At 42.4% G+C, this 14,089-nt stretch overlaps 1 non-coding gene and 1 pseudogene across 1 annotated transcript; one reads left to right on the top strand and one right to left on the bottom strand.

The window, feature by feature from the left end:
* Positions 1 to 558: 558 nt before the first annotated feature.
* On the bottom strand, positions 559 to 1,965 carry LOC108540125 (probable ribosome biogenesis protein RLP24 pseudogene; annotated as a pseudogene).
* Positions 1,966 to 3,878: 1,913 nt separating this feature from the next.
* Positions 3,879 to 3,965, top strand: TRNAR-UCU (transfer RNA arginine (anticodon UCU)). Its single transcript is given in 2 exon segments — positions 3,879 to 3,915; positions 3,930 to 3,965. It is a non-coding gene; the product is annotated as a tRNA-Arg (tRNA).
* Positions 3,966 to 14,089: the final 10,124 nt, after the last annotated feature.

The following is a 14,089-nucleotide window of genomic DNA, read 5'->3' as shown; positions in this document are numbered from 1 at the left end:
CAGAAGGGCTAAACCAGGTCAAAACAGTCCAGCATAATTTAGGCTTCATCAAACAATGTCATTATGCTCTTCTAAGATGCAAACAAACCAAAACAAGAAGTACTAAAATCAAAATAATATCTGACACTGCCATACAAATTGTTAGTTCCTTTTTGTATCCCTCCCTCCCTTCTATAACATTAACAAAGGGAATATTTTATGGCAAATAATATTTTATTTTATACATCACTAGCCATAAATTTTGCCATTAGTTACTACACAAATGCTGCCTAGTGCCATTATCCAAATGGCATAACCATTTTACATCCACAATTCACTTCTATAGTTACAAGTAGAATATTCATGATTTACTTAAGTACATCTATCAGTGAAGATTTAACACTGAGATGCAATCTAACATCTGTAATATCTGATGTTATGTAGATGGCAATGTAGAAAAGATGCATTTTAACCGCTTTTCATTTAAGTGACCTTATGTAAAAAATAAAATAATTTAGCAGTTCCAAGTATCCAAAGGGCATTTTCAAATGTACACAAAAGAAATGGTTACAGAAATTTTTAAGGAGCATCTTTCATGTCTATATCCTCTTGTAACTGCTGTACCATTTTCTCTTCCAACTGCTTCCCTCTGCCTGCAAGAGGGGCTCGGATAAGATGGATGTTTTGCTTGACTTCTTTGATTTCCTGAACTTTCTGTAGCTCTTTATTTTCTTCAATCTGTTCATTATAAATTTAGTTTGGCGTTTCTGTTTGATCTCTTCAACTCTCTTCATTGCATCAATAGTTTCATTCCATAGGTCTCGCTGGCATTTGATAGGTTCATTTCTACGTTTTTCAAATTCAAATGAATTATCCACTGTAAGCTCTTTACCAGCTGCTTTCCGGAATGCTTTGGTCCACGAGGACTGCGCTTCTTTTTAAAGTTTTTATGACATTTAGATTTGCAAAATCTGAACATCTTGCAATCGTTGCCGACGAACATTATGCCGTATCCAGGGTGGATGGGCCCCGAACAGAAATAACACTTCTCGATATGCATGTTGAACCCGCGTGGGACCCCACCAAACAAACGCCAAGCTTGAGAGGAAGTCAGCGTTGCGTTTTTGCAAATAGTTCAGAGCTCGTATTTTGCTTTGTTTTGCGTCCTGCAAGTTTCAGAATTAATTACAGTATTTTCTTTTCTGGATGCGACATAAAGTTGAGAGGTCATCGGGCCAGAGAAGTTCCTCACTGTCTATTGTTAAGTAGCGTGTGGGGACGAATGAATGACCTTAAGGTCTTAACCCTGGGATTCGATCTCGCCCTGGAGGCCTGGATTCTAATCCTCCAGTGACGGTCGTATTTGTTTCTGTCACATTGCACCAAGCCATCTTTGGGTCGCGGATCACCTGAGACTTCTCTTCCCTCCACATTTCTCCTCCCGTTTCTCAGACCACGAATGCTCGCCCGTTCCACATCGCCAAACTTGGATTCTCCCGCGCTTGAGCGTCACCTTCAACGACCTTATTCCTTTCTGTCCAGGACGACAAGAAGCCACTTAATTGACCTCCCCTAACGGAGCAAGTACCGCTGGATCACACTGTCTCACCGAAAGGCGGAAAAGCAAAGAAAATGGTGTTTTTACATCTCAGCCCAAACAGCCGCTAAAAGAAAATTCCCTAGTTAGAGAACCTGGGAGCATTCTAAAGCCACCTGGACGCAGTAAATTTGTGCCACAAGGTCATCATTTGCTCTGTGAGCTTGTTGACAAAACACACGAAACTCGTTTTTAAACACAAACGAAAAAGACAGATATGAACAAGAATGAACAAGAAGGGCTTATCTTTCGAGAGAAAAATCTAGACTGGAGCTACAGGAAAGGGACTTACGGGACTCGGCTATAGATTAAAAATACTATCCAACGTCAAATGTTGGAAGTTCCTCAAATTTCGTTCTGTGAAATCAACTATCCCAAGCATGGAATTGGAGAGGCCAGATTAAATGAGATATGGATTTTGATCCTTGGTCAAACTATTCTTTTTTCCCCCACATGTACACTTTTAATAACATGCAAAACACAAAATGAACTTAGTATCCCTTTTACACCCTAATATTAGTGGAGGCAATGAACACACAACTAAAGCAATAAAATGTCGTTGGAAAACAGGAAGGGAAGGGCCCAAGCTTGATCAGAGAAACCCAACAATTTCTAAAATATCAGTGCAGCATTTAGTGAAGTTCCTTCTGCCAGTGGCTCCCATATGTCCATATCTTGGAATTCTTTTGGCTGGTGCTTCAAGAACAGACCATGCACCTGGCCTCCTAACTTCCCCAAAGGAATTCCTGCAGAAGACTATGAGAAAGGCTTCTTTGTGATCTTCTTTGTTTGGAGTGATGGAAAACATGAGAAATGAAAGGTATCCTCTCATCCCCAGAACACCACCATCATAACGAGGATAATGACTCAATGGAGTTTCTTTTTTTAATTATATTTTTATATTTTTCTAATAACCTTAACATGTACATTTTTTTCCTAAAAACCCTAAAATGGAAGTTTCAAATTTGCGTAGCACTTTATACTTTTTCAAAGCACTTTCACGGTATTTTATTTTATTTTATTTGTTTGAGATGGTTTCTGGCTCTGTCACCCAGGCTGGAGTGCAGTGGTGCCATCTCTGCTCACTGCAACCTCTGCCTCCCAGGTTCAAGCGATCCTCCTGCCTCAGCCTCCCAAGTAGCTGGAACTATAGGCGTGCGCCACCATGCCCGGCTAATTTTTGTATTTTTAAGTAGAGATGGGGTTTCACCATGTTGGCCAGGAGTGCAGTGGTACAGTCTCGGCTCACTGCAACCTCTGCCTCCCTAGTTCAAACAAATCTCCTGCCTCAGCCTCCCGAGTAGCTGGATCTACAGGAGTGCACCACTATGCCTGGCTAACTTTTGTATTTTCACTAAAGATGGGGTTTCACCACGTTGGCCAGGCTGGTCTCGAACTCCTGACCTCGTGATCTGCCCGCCTCTGCCTCCCAAAGTGCTGGGATTACAGGCGTGAGCCATCATGCCCGGCTCCAGCTTTGTATTTCTTAAAATTCTCTTCGGCGTTTAGGACATCCTGTCACTCTCAAGATCGCCTCTCCACTTAGGTTTCTCTGCCCTTCCGGTGCCTGCAGAGTGCCCTTGTATGTTCACGGGTTGCAGCTGGTAGTGTTTCGGATCTTCAGGGAATAGGATCTTTCACTGGACCCCGGAAGAGCCATTTTGGTCCTTCTGTCCTCTGAGGCGCAGATCTTCCTGGGGTGCCTCCACCCTCTCTTCACCGCCTTCCAATAGCTTGATCCAGGAGACCATGTAGGGCACCTGCAGTTCTCAGGGGACCATGCAGGGCAAGTCCAGATCCTCAGAGCAAGCCACCTGCACCTCCCATGTTGTGGGCGCCAGGCTATAGGGTTTACTGGTTTATTATAAAGGATATCCCAAAGGATACAAATGAAGAGGCACGCAGGGCAAGGTATGGAAGAAGGGGCGCCAAGCTTCCAAGCACTCTCTGGGTCTGCCACCCTCCAGAAACCTCCACGTGTTCAGCTGTCCGAAAGCTCTCCAATTATTCTTGAAACGGAGTCTCGCTTTTATTTTTTTTTTTTTGTTTGTTTGTTTTTGTTTTTGTTTTTTTTTGAGACGTAGTCTCGCTAAATTATTCGTTATCTCATGGCACAAGTGAAAATAGTTATTGAAAGGCTTAGTAACTCCTCCGTGTCAGGGATTGTGTGTACCCCTTGTGTTGTTTCATTTTTGTGTTTATTGAACTCTCACGGTGACTGGAGCAGAATGTTTTCCGGAAACGTATTACATGAGTAGTCAAATTACTTAGTAAACTCAGGGCGAAAGGCGGAGCTCAAGCAGGCTCTGTGGCGCAATGGATAGCGCATTGGACTTCTAGCCTGACTCAAGAGATTCAAAGGTTGCGGGTTCGAGTCCCGCCAGAGTCGGATCTTACATTTTGTGAATTAAGTGGATACTTGCGCAAGTAATTTCTCCTTATATTAATTAATTGGACGTTTTCGCCAATCAGCGAATCCCATTTTCCTGTAATTCATTTTCTGCTTTTAGTGTTAACATCTGAGGAGCTTCTTCAGAAACACTGCCATGTGTAGACGTCTACAGTCGCTAGATGACCAAAGGGAAAATAATACAAGTTGGATATTAAAATGAATACCAGTAACTGTTTCTTCCTTATGAAAAACAACTTTCTGGGGCAGATAAACTTACTGTTTTCCCAGCCTCTGCTTGAGAATTGCTGGCAAATGTTCTAAACTGTGCCTGTAAGAATTCTAGTGTCCATTTGGAAACACGCCAGTTTTCTAGCTGGTGAAAACTCAAGCCTCAAGTCCGCTCTTCATCTCATCGTCAACCTCAATAAGTGATCGTTGGTAGTGCAAATATTTCAGCTCTAAGAAATTAATTAAAATTAAATTCACTTTTAAATGAAATATTATGGATGAGGATGTCTAGCACTGATTTTGATCCAAAACAAAGATCAGTAAAAGTCCTCCCCCCACTCAATTGTACAAATAGAGCTGGAAAATGTCTCCTTTTCATCCTAGAACACTACTTTCTTAATTCCCTCCACTGGCGCCTAGTTTCAAGTATCCTGTGCATCTTCCCAAAAATTTTATATGTATGTTAACGTTAATAATATGTAATATATTTCTGGGAAGATGTATATATATGCATATATGTATACACACATTATATATATACATATAGATGTATATCTCCACTCATCTTTGACTGTAGTGGTATCATTTAACATATGTAGAGTTATATAATTCTTTATATAAATTACATAATATCCCACAGCATGGATTGTACCATTATATTACAAACACGTCACACCTTAAATCCAGATTGCCTGCCGTCAAGCGGTCTGGCCCACTCTCACTGAAGGTCTGGGAAAAGGCTCTTCTGTTTGTGGAGGGTGAGAAATAAAGGGAAGATACCTTCTTGTCGACTACAGACCTGCTGTATTTCCAGCAATGCCTGTGCCTGGCATGCTTCCATGTGAAATAAAGAGAGAATTGATCAATCTCTGCCTTTGCTTGCTTAGCAAAATAAATCCCCCAATAAAGCCCTTTTTAAAAACCATGCCTAGCCGGGCACGGTGGCTCAAGCCTGTAATCCCAGCATTTTGGGAGGCCAAGGCGGGTGGATGACGAGGTCAGGAGATCGAGCCCATCCTGGCTAACACGGTGAAACCCCGTCTCTACTAAAAATACAAAAAGTGGCGGGCGCCTGTAGTCCCAGCTACTCGAGAGGCTGAGCCAGGAGAATGGCATGAACCTGGGAGGCGGAGCTTGCATTGAGCCGAGATGGCGCCACGACACTCCAGCCTGGACGACAGAGCGAGACTCCGTCTCAAAATAAATAAATAAATAAATAAAAATAAACATGCCATTTGACATGGTGAATTTTCCCCTTACTTTGCACAACAATTTGGCAATGACATACCCTTTCACTAAGATCAGTTAATGTCATGATTGACCATATGTAGAATATTTATTATCCACTACATACTCCTTTTCTTATGACATAAATTACATCTAGTCAGGTCAGGCAATGAAACAGGGTGTGATAGATTCACAGCTTCTTACCCCTATTTATTCCTGTATACATTTCTCAGTAAATGATACTCTCTTACTCCAGCTGCAATGCCACCTTTATCATGTATTAAATTTACACATATGTGCAGATGATTTCTGAGCTCTCTATTCTATGACATTTTGTTTATCCTTGCACCAACAATGCATGCTCTGAATGTATTGAGACTTCTAGTAAGTCAAGATACTTAGTGTGGTAAATGCCACTGTCTTTTCCTTCTTCAAAATTCTCTTGACTGATGTAATCACCAGGTTCACATTTTCTGTTTCTCTTCTCTCAAGTATTACAAGCTGGCATTGCCTGTTTCCAAAACACTGTTATCTAAGAACTGTATTAAATATTTTTTCTATTTTTCTAGTTTTTTATAGCCAGACGACAATTCTCCTAGCAATTCATTTTTCAAGAGTGGAAGCAGAATTTTCATTTTCAAAAAATGCACCATGGGCCGGGTGAAGTGGCTCACGCTTGTAATCCCAGCACTTTGGGAGGCTGAGGCTATTGGATCACTTGAGCTCAGGAGACCTGCTTGGGCAACATGGTGAAACCATGTCTCCACTAAAAATACAAAAATTAGTTGGTCGTGATGGCACATGCTTATAATCGCAGGTACTTGGGAGGCATGAGAATTGCTTGAACCTGAGAGGCAGAGGTTGCAGTGAGCCGAGATTATGCCACTGCACCACTCGAGACTAGGCAACAAAGCAAGACTGTTTAAAAGAAAAAAAAAAAAACACCACAGAGATCATCAATTATTTTGAATATCTCATAGTATTTTGTTAATTTTTTTGATTACTTAATCTAAGACTGAAGGGGTGGCCTACCCCTCCACACCTGTGGGCGTTTCTCGTTAGGTGGAACGAGAGGCTTGAAAAAAGAAATGAGACACAGAGACAAAGTATAGAGAAAGAAAAAGTGGACCCAGGTGACGGGCGCTCAGCATACAGAGGACCCACGCCGGCACCGGTCTGAGTTCCCTTAGTATTTATTGATAATTATCTTTACCATCTTAAAGATAAGGGAGTGGCAGGACAATAGGATCATTGTAGGGAGAAAATTAGCAGTAAGACATATGGATAAAGATCTCTGTGACATCAATAAGTTCAAAGGAAAATGCTGTGCCTTGATATGCATATGCAAACATCTCCATAAACCTTTTAGCAGCATTGTTCCAGCAAGTCCCACCTTTTGCCCTAAGGCGGTTTTCTCCTATCTCAGTAAACAAAGCATACAATCGGGTTTTACACAGAGATGTTCCATTGCCCAGGGACGGGCAGCAGACAGATGCTTTTCTCTATCTCAACTGCCAACAACCGCCGAGAGGCCTTCTTTCCTCCTGTACTAGTCCTCCCTAGCACAGACCCTTCACGGGTGTCAGCTGGGGATGATCAGGTCTTCCTTCCCACGAGCCATATTTCAGACTATCACATGGGGAGAAACCTTGGACAATACCTAGGCTTCCTAGGCAGAGGTCCCTGCGGACCTGTCGCAGTGTATGTGTCCCCTGGACTTGAGATTAATGAGAGGATGGTGATGACTTTGTTAACCAGCAAGCTGCTTCAGGCACTTGGTTTAACAAGGCCACATCCTGCACAGGGCCACCATCATTAAGACCCTCGAGTCACACAGCACATGTCCTCTTCAAGGACAAGGTTGGGTAGGGCACAGATACAGCATCTGCAAAATACAGAACGAAAATGGGAAGTCTCTTACAGTGCTACTTCCTTCTATATAGACTGAAAGAACACATTCTCCCATACATCACAGCCTTGAGCGCCGACACAGTCACATCCCCCATATGCTCCACTTCCTGGGGGGCCCGGACACAAAACATTCCTCCATATATCTCAACCTTTAGAAGACAAAAACAACACCTGGAGAAGCTCCGATAAGGTTACAACTGTTTGTAACAAGTGCAGGAACCAATAAGAAGGCGCTAAAAAGGTATAACTTAAATGTAACCAATGTAATGCTGTAACCTAGAGAAAGCCTGTATCCGTCCCTGTGTAACCGACAACGTCCTGTGTTTACCTCAAGCTATAAAAAGGCAAGCGCACACGATTGTTCGGGGCCCTCTTGTATGTGCTAGAACGGAGGGACCCAAGTTCGAACTTGCATTAAAGATCCTTGCTGCTTGGCTTTGGACTCTGGACTCTGGTGGTCTTCTTCGGGGGAAATAAAACGGTCGGCATAACCAGACCCACAGCTAAACAGTCGTAACAGTCTGATCTTTCTTTCTTTTCCCCACATAAGACCATCTTAATCAATTGATTAATTTCTTTTTATCTACATAGCCTATTCCGTATATCATTCTTTTTCATAGGAAACTAGTCTAATGAATTAAATGTTTACAGTTTATGACAATGTTTTTTAGAAGAGTATGTAATGATATTTGGTGCATGTCTTTTTATAAATTATATTTTATGTACATATCTTTCAATTTCTGACTTTTTCCACAATCATTATTTTATTTATATAACATTTAAATGCCAAAATCATTACCTCATAGTATGTAATCATTACCTCATAGTATGTATCTGTGATTGTTAATTTCATGTGACACCTTGCATGAACCACAGGGTACCCAGATTAAGCATTATTTCTGGGTATGGTCTGTAAGGACATTCCTGGATGAGATTAGCACTTTTCCCTCATCCTCTCTCAGATCTCTGCCAGTTTGGCCTAAATTGCCTAAATTAATTAATTGTCTAAATCAATTAATCAATAATATCAGTTATGCATATTATTTATGAAATTACAAGTCTGTAAATCCAATAAGAAAAACAAATGTTAATTTTGTTGGCACCTACCTAGGGTGACTTGAGAAATCAGGGGACAGTGCGGCTTATATATTTCCCAGCAAATCTTCTAGTAATACTGTACATTTTGAACTACTACAGGGATACTAGAGGAACTTCTAGTGGGACATACAGAATGCATTAGTTTTTATTTTTAATGTTGGGAATACTTACAAAGATGTTATAAGGGAGGAAAAAACCCTCAGGAATAGTTCTCCAAGACAAGTAATAGTAGGGATATCGCCCCTGTATAAGAAAAGGCATGGGGATAGTTTAATTACTTGAACCTAGAAGTATAGAGTCTCGAGGGCTGCCTTAAAAGGAAATGTGACCTCCAGTGCAGGAGTGTGCCCATCGGTTACCAATAAATACCAGTTTACAGTGACTCTCGGAAAGGTTGTTACTGTGCTTTGTTAACGACCATTAAGGCAAGTCTTACCCAGAATATGCAGGATAATGTGAACAACAATTCATTTTTCTGGTCGGGTTACATTTATCTCTTGTCGGAATTTTAATGCGAAAACGAAGAACAAAGTTTTGCATTCTTAAAATGTGATTTCTTTCCGTTGTTGATTGCATTACACGCTGCATTCCATACACGGCCACTAGAGGGCAAAGGTCTTGTAGGTGGAGTTAGAAGAGTGGTTCTATTCAAACAAGGAAAGTCTGCCCTTGTCTAGAATGATGCCATCACATTGATTAGAGTCAAGAGGGGACATCAGTCATATGGACCTGTTGGCGTTGTGAGGCAACAGTCTCAAGAGTCCTCGAGAGAGAGGTGTTGCCCCTCCCTGAGGACAACCTGACACTAGGTGTGGAGCCAGTCACGGGGAGGGGCGACCGCTGTGGGGTCAGCAGCGGAAGTAGGGATAGAGCACACGGTAAAGGACTCCTGCTACTGCTCCCCCTTTGCTGTCTGGTGCAGACCCGAGGTGGCCTCGAGGTGACACCAGTGGTGAGAGCTGCCGCATGAATCCACACTGTGGATGAAGGTTAAGAATTGGCGGTGGCCCATCGGTAGCCAGAGACCCAAATAGTGTCTGATGTGAGTGAAGGTCACCCCAGATCAGTGCGTCAGTTCCGTTTTGGCGGCCAAATTTCTCACGATCCCATGTAAGAAATGCGACCCACGCGCTGGGCCTCTTTCTCGGATCAGGTCGCCACCCCTATGCCAGGGCTGTGCTAAAGACTAGAGTCTCAGACTTGGAATTTCGAGGAAAGTGTTTCAAAACGCTGCGCTCCCTGTGGCGAGGGGCAAGAGCAGAAGCCCGGCTAGCCCGGGTCCGAGGACAGTAGCTGGGAGAGGCGTGGCAGCCACTTAGTTTGAAATCTTTCAGATACCCCATCAGAATATCATAAAGAGCACAAACAACTTTTACACAGGAACAAAATAGAGCATATACAACACCTTAAACGCCTGATAATTTCACAATGCATGCCTAGGAAACCAAATAGCAGTCAAATCGAGTTATTTCCCAGAGAAGAGGAAATGCAGAGGAATCTGATAGGGAGCAGGCTTCAGAAATATTGAGCTGCCTCTCTCTGCTAGAAGGAGAGAACCAACCCTGAGCTGAAATTTCTGCAAATAGAACTGAGATGATACCGGACAATGTCATGGCTGAAGGAGGGTAGGAAAGTTTAGAAAGTGCTTGTGTAGTGGGGTGCAGTGGCTCACACCTGTAATCCCAGCACTTTGGGAGGCCGAGGCGGGTGGATCACCTGAGGTCAGGAGTTCGAGACCACCCTAGCTAACATGGTGAAACCCCGTTTCTACTAAAAACACAAAAATTAGCTGGGCTTGGTGGTACGCACCTGTAGTCCCAGCTATTTGGGAGCCCGAGGCAGGGGAATTGCTTGAACCCAGGAGGCGGAGGTTGCAGTGAACCAAGATCATGCCACTGCACTCCAGCCTGGGCAACAGAGCCAGACTCCACTCTATCTCCAAAAAAAAAAAAAAAAAAAAAAAGAGCTTGTGTTTGAATTGGTGCTTCATCTTGAAACATCAAGGCAATACCATTCATTACTTTTGTCCATGAAAAGAAGTCTAAGTATTTCAGAGCTATGGGCAAAAACCCTCCAGACCTGGGCTAGGTTTTGAAAGCCAAGAGAAGCATGATTGCAGAGGTGCCAACCTCAGGCTTTTATTGAAACAACACAATAGAGAATCTTTGACATCTGAAGTCTACAAAGTTACCCTGCCTTCTCTGCTCTCACAGGGGCCTATGCTACTAGTTCAGGAAAATCTGTCTCACTTATATCTGAACAGAAAATGAAGTATGCTGGGCCAGGCACGGTGGCTCACACCTGTAATCTCAACTCTGGGAGGTTGAGGCCGGAGGATCACCTGAGGTCAGGAGTTCAAGACCAGCCTGGCCAACGTGGTGAAACCTGATTTCTACTAAAAATACAAAAATTAGCCAGGTGTGGTGGTGCACATCTGTAATCCCAGCTACTTGGAGGCTGAGGCAAGAGAATCACTTGAACCCAGGAGGTGGGGGTGGCCGTGAGCCAAGATGGCACCATTGCACTCCAGCATGGGTGACAGAGTGAGACTGCATCACACACACACACAAAATAAGTATGCTGATATACACAGATAGCTGCAATAAAAATAAATATAAAACTTGCAATCTAATCTTTCTATATACAAGTTTGCCCAAAAATATGGCTACAAAGAAGGATATAAAATGACATAATTCATTTATTAAAAATATTATAAGGAGGTATGAAAGGAAAATAAATACCAGGATCCCAAAAATCACAGAACCAAAGGAAAAGTCAAACTGGGAACTATGTCAAGCAAACCTGCCTCCCATTTTTTTCCTGAATAAGATACGTACAAAGATAAGAAGCTACATACCTCCCTCACAATTTGCCCACAAGGAAATTCCTTGTGGACAAAGAACAGAGAGAACTCAAAGTCATCCCTCTGAGGCTCACCTGAGAGGCATGTGTATCAGATTGCTTCCTCTGCCCTATTGTTTAAGTAAAAATGCAGATTCAAAGAGCCAGACTAAATTGTGTTTTCAGTGGAAGGCTTATCAAGGTCTCAAAAGAATGCAACTTTTGTCTCTTATGGACTTCTAACCTTGAAGCCCCTACTTTGAGTTGTCCTGCCTTATCACACAAAACCAATGTACATCTTACACACACTGATTGATGGCTCATTGTCAGAGGCACTGGAACAAGGGCGACTCCATCTTGAATAGGGGCTGGGTGAAATAAGGCTGAGACCTACTGGGCTGCATTTCCAGGAGGTTCAGGCATTCTTAGTCACAGGATGAGAGAGGAGGTCACGACAAGGTACAGGTCACAAAGACCTCGCTGATAAAAGGATGCGGTAAAGAAGCCGGCCAAAACCTACCAAAACCAAGATGGTGACCAGAGCGACCTCTGGTCATTCTCACTGCTCATTATAGGCTAATTATAACTCATTAGCATGCAAAAAGATATTCCCACCAGCACCATAAGTTTACAGATGCCATGGCAACCTCTGGAAGTTACCCTATACGGTCTGTATGATCTGAGGAACCCTCAGTTCCGGGAATTGCCCACCTATTTCCAGGAAAATTCATGGAATAATCCACCCCTTGTTTAGCATATGATGGAGAAATTACTATAAGAATAAGCTGCAGAGCAGCCTCTGCTGCTGCTCTGCCTATAGAGTAGAGTAGCCGTTCTTTATTCCTTTACTTTCTTAAAGAACTTGCTTTTTACTCTATGGACTTGCCCAGAATTCTTTCCTGCACGAGATCCAAGAATCCTCTCTTGGGTCTGGATTGGAACTCCTTTCCGGTAATATCATGTCTCCCTAAAACGTATAAAAGCAAGCTGTACGGCCGGGAGCGGTGGCTCATGCCTGTAATCCCAGCACTTTGGGAGGCCGAGGCGGGCAGATCACCTGAGATCGGGAGTTCGAGACTAGCCTGATGAATACGGAGAAATCCTGTCTCTATTAAAAATACAAAAAAAAAAAAAAAAAAAAAAAAAAATTAGCTGGGCATGGTGGCACATGCCTGTCATCTCAGCTACTTGGGAGGCTGAGGCAGGATAATCTCTTGAATCAGGGAGGCAGAGGTTGTGGCGAGCTGAGATCGCGCCATTGCACTCCAGCCTGGGCAACAAGAGTGAAAACTCCTTCTAAATAAATAAATAAATAAATAAATAAATAAGCAAGCTGTACTTCGACTACTTTGGGCACATGTCCTCAGGACCTCCTGAGGCTGTGTCATGGGTATGTCCTTAATCTTGGCAAAATAAACTTTGTAAATTGATTGAGACATGTCTCAGATACTTTTGGGTTAAACAGAAACAATAATGGCTATAAAGAAAAAAACACAAAGCAGAAACACAAGAATTCAGGAAATACATTGCCAGAAATAAATATTTCATGACAAGAAAATAAAGACTGTGAAACAGAAAATACAGAACTCATAGAGACAAAAGAAAAAAATATTCAGGATTGAAGACTAAAATTACAAAAAGCACAAGGCGGGTACCACTGATAGCATATAAGTAGATAGTGAGAATAGACATGAAAAATAGAAGAACAACAAAATGTAATCAAATTAATTATAAAAATAATTATAGATATAGAGCAGGTGTTGATGCTCTACAGCTATGGACCAAATCAAGCCTACCACCTATTCTTGTGTGGCCTTGAACTAAGAATGTTTTTTCTATTTTTAAATGGCTCAAAAAATGAAAATAATTTTATAACATATAAACAATGATATGAAAATTTATTTTCAGTTTAAAATTCAAATTAGGCTTTGTTTAAATAAAGGTTTTTGGAACACAGTCATACTCATTCATGTGCTATTATATTATATGTTGCTGCTTTCATACTACCCTTCTCAGTGCCAGAGTTGAGTAGCTGCAGACCATATGGCCTGCAAAACCTAAAATATTTACTATCTGATCTTTTACAGAAAAATTTTGCCAACTGCTAATGCAGAATATAGGCAAGGGAGATTTTAAAAATACACAGATGTGTGGAGGGACACGGTGGCTCACATCTGTAATCCTAGTGAAAGAGATCAAACACACTCACACATTCCTCAGCCCTGGGCCCAACACAAACACATTCCTTCATATATCTCAACTTCCTGAGCCCAGCACCAACACAAACACATTCCTCCATATATCTCGACTTTGGAAAAAAAAACACCACCTCTCCAGGTAAAGGTCATGAGTGTTTGAAAGAATAACTGAAACTCCCAAAAGGCGGGAACCAATCATAAACGGCCAAATCGCCTTGTTCAAATGTCAGCCAATCCCAAACCTGTATTGCACAAAATCCCCTGTGATTCTGTGCCTGTTTACTGCTGACTATATAATGCTGTCTCAGACCCAGCTGGGGGCTCTCGAACAGTTTTTGGTCGGGAGTCCAGGTTCGAACTTGTATTAAAGATCCTTGCCGTTTGGCTTTGACTCTGGACTCTGGTGGTCTTCTTTGGGGAATTAAAGGACTGGGGCACAACATCTGGGGGCTCGTCTGGGATTTCCCCCAAGCCCACCAGACCCCAGGTCAACGGATCATCACTGATCAGTAAGTGAGCCGGCTTTGTCTCTGTTCGTCTTTGTCTCTCTAAGGAATCCCGCGGGATCTGTACTGAGGTTGGCATAGTCTTGGCGGACGCGCTATAAGACAGCCAGCC

This window comes from Rhinopithecus bieti, unplaced genomic scaffold (genome assembly GCF_001698545.2).
Source record: "Rhinopithecus bieti isolate Rb0 unplaced genomic scaffold, ASM169854v2 scaffold_18466, whole genome shotgun sequence".
Lineage (NCBI taxonomy): Eukaryota > Metazoa > Chordata > Mammalia > Primates > Cercopithecidae > Rhinopithecus > Rhinopithecus bieti.
This window is presented reverse-complemented; position numbering and strand designations above follow the sequence as displayed.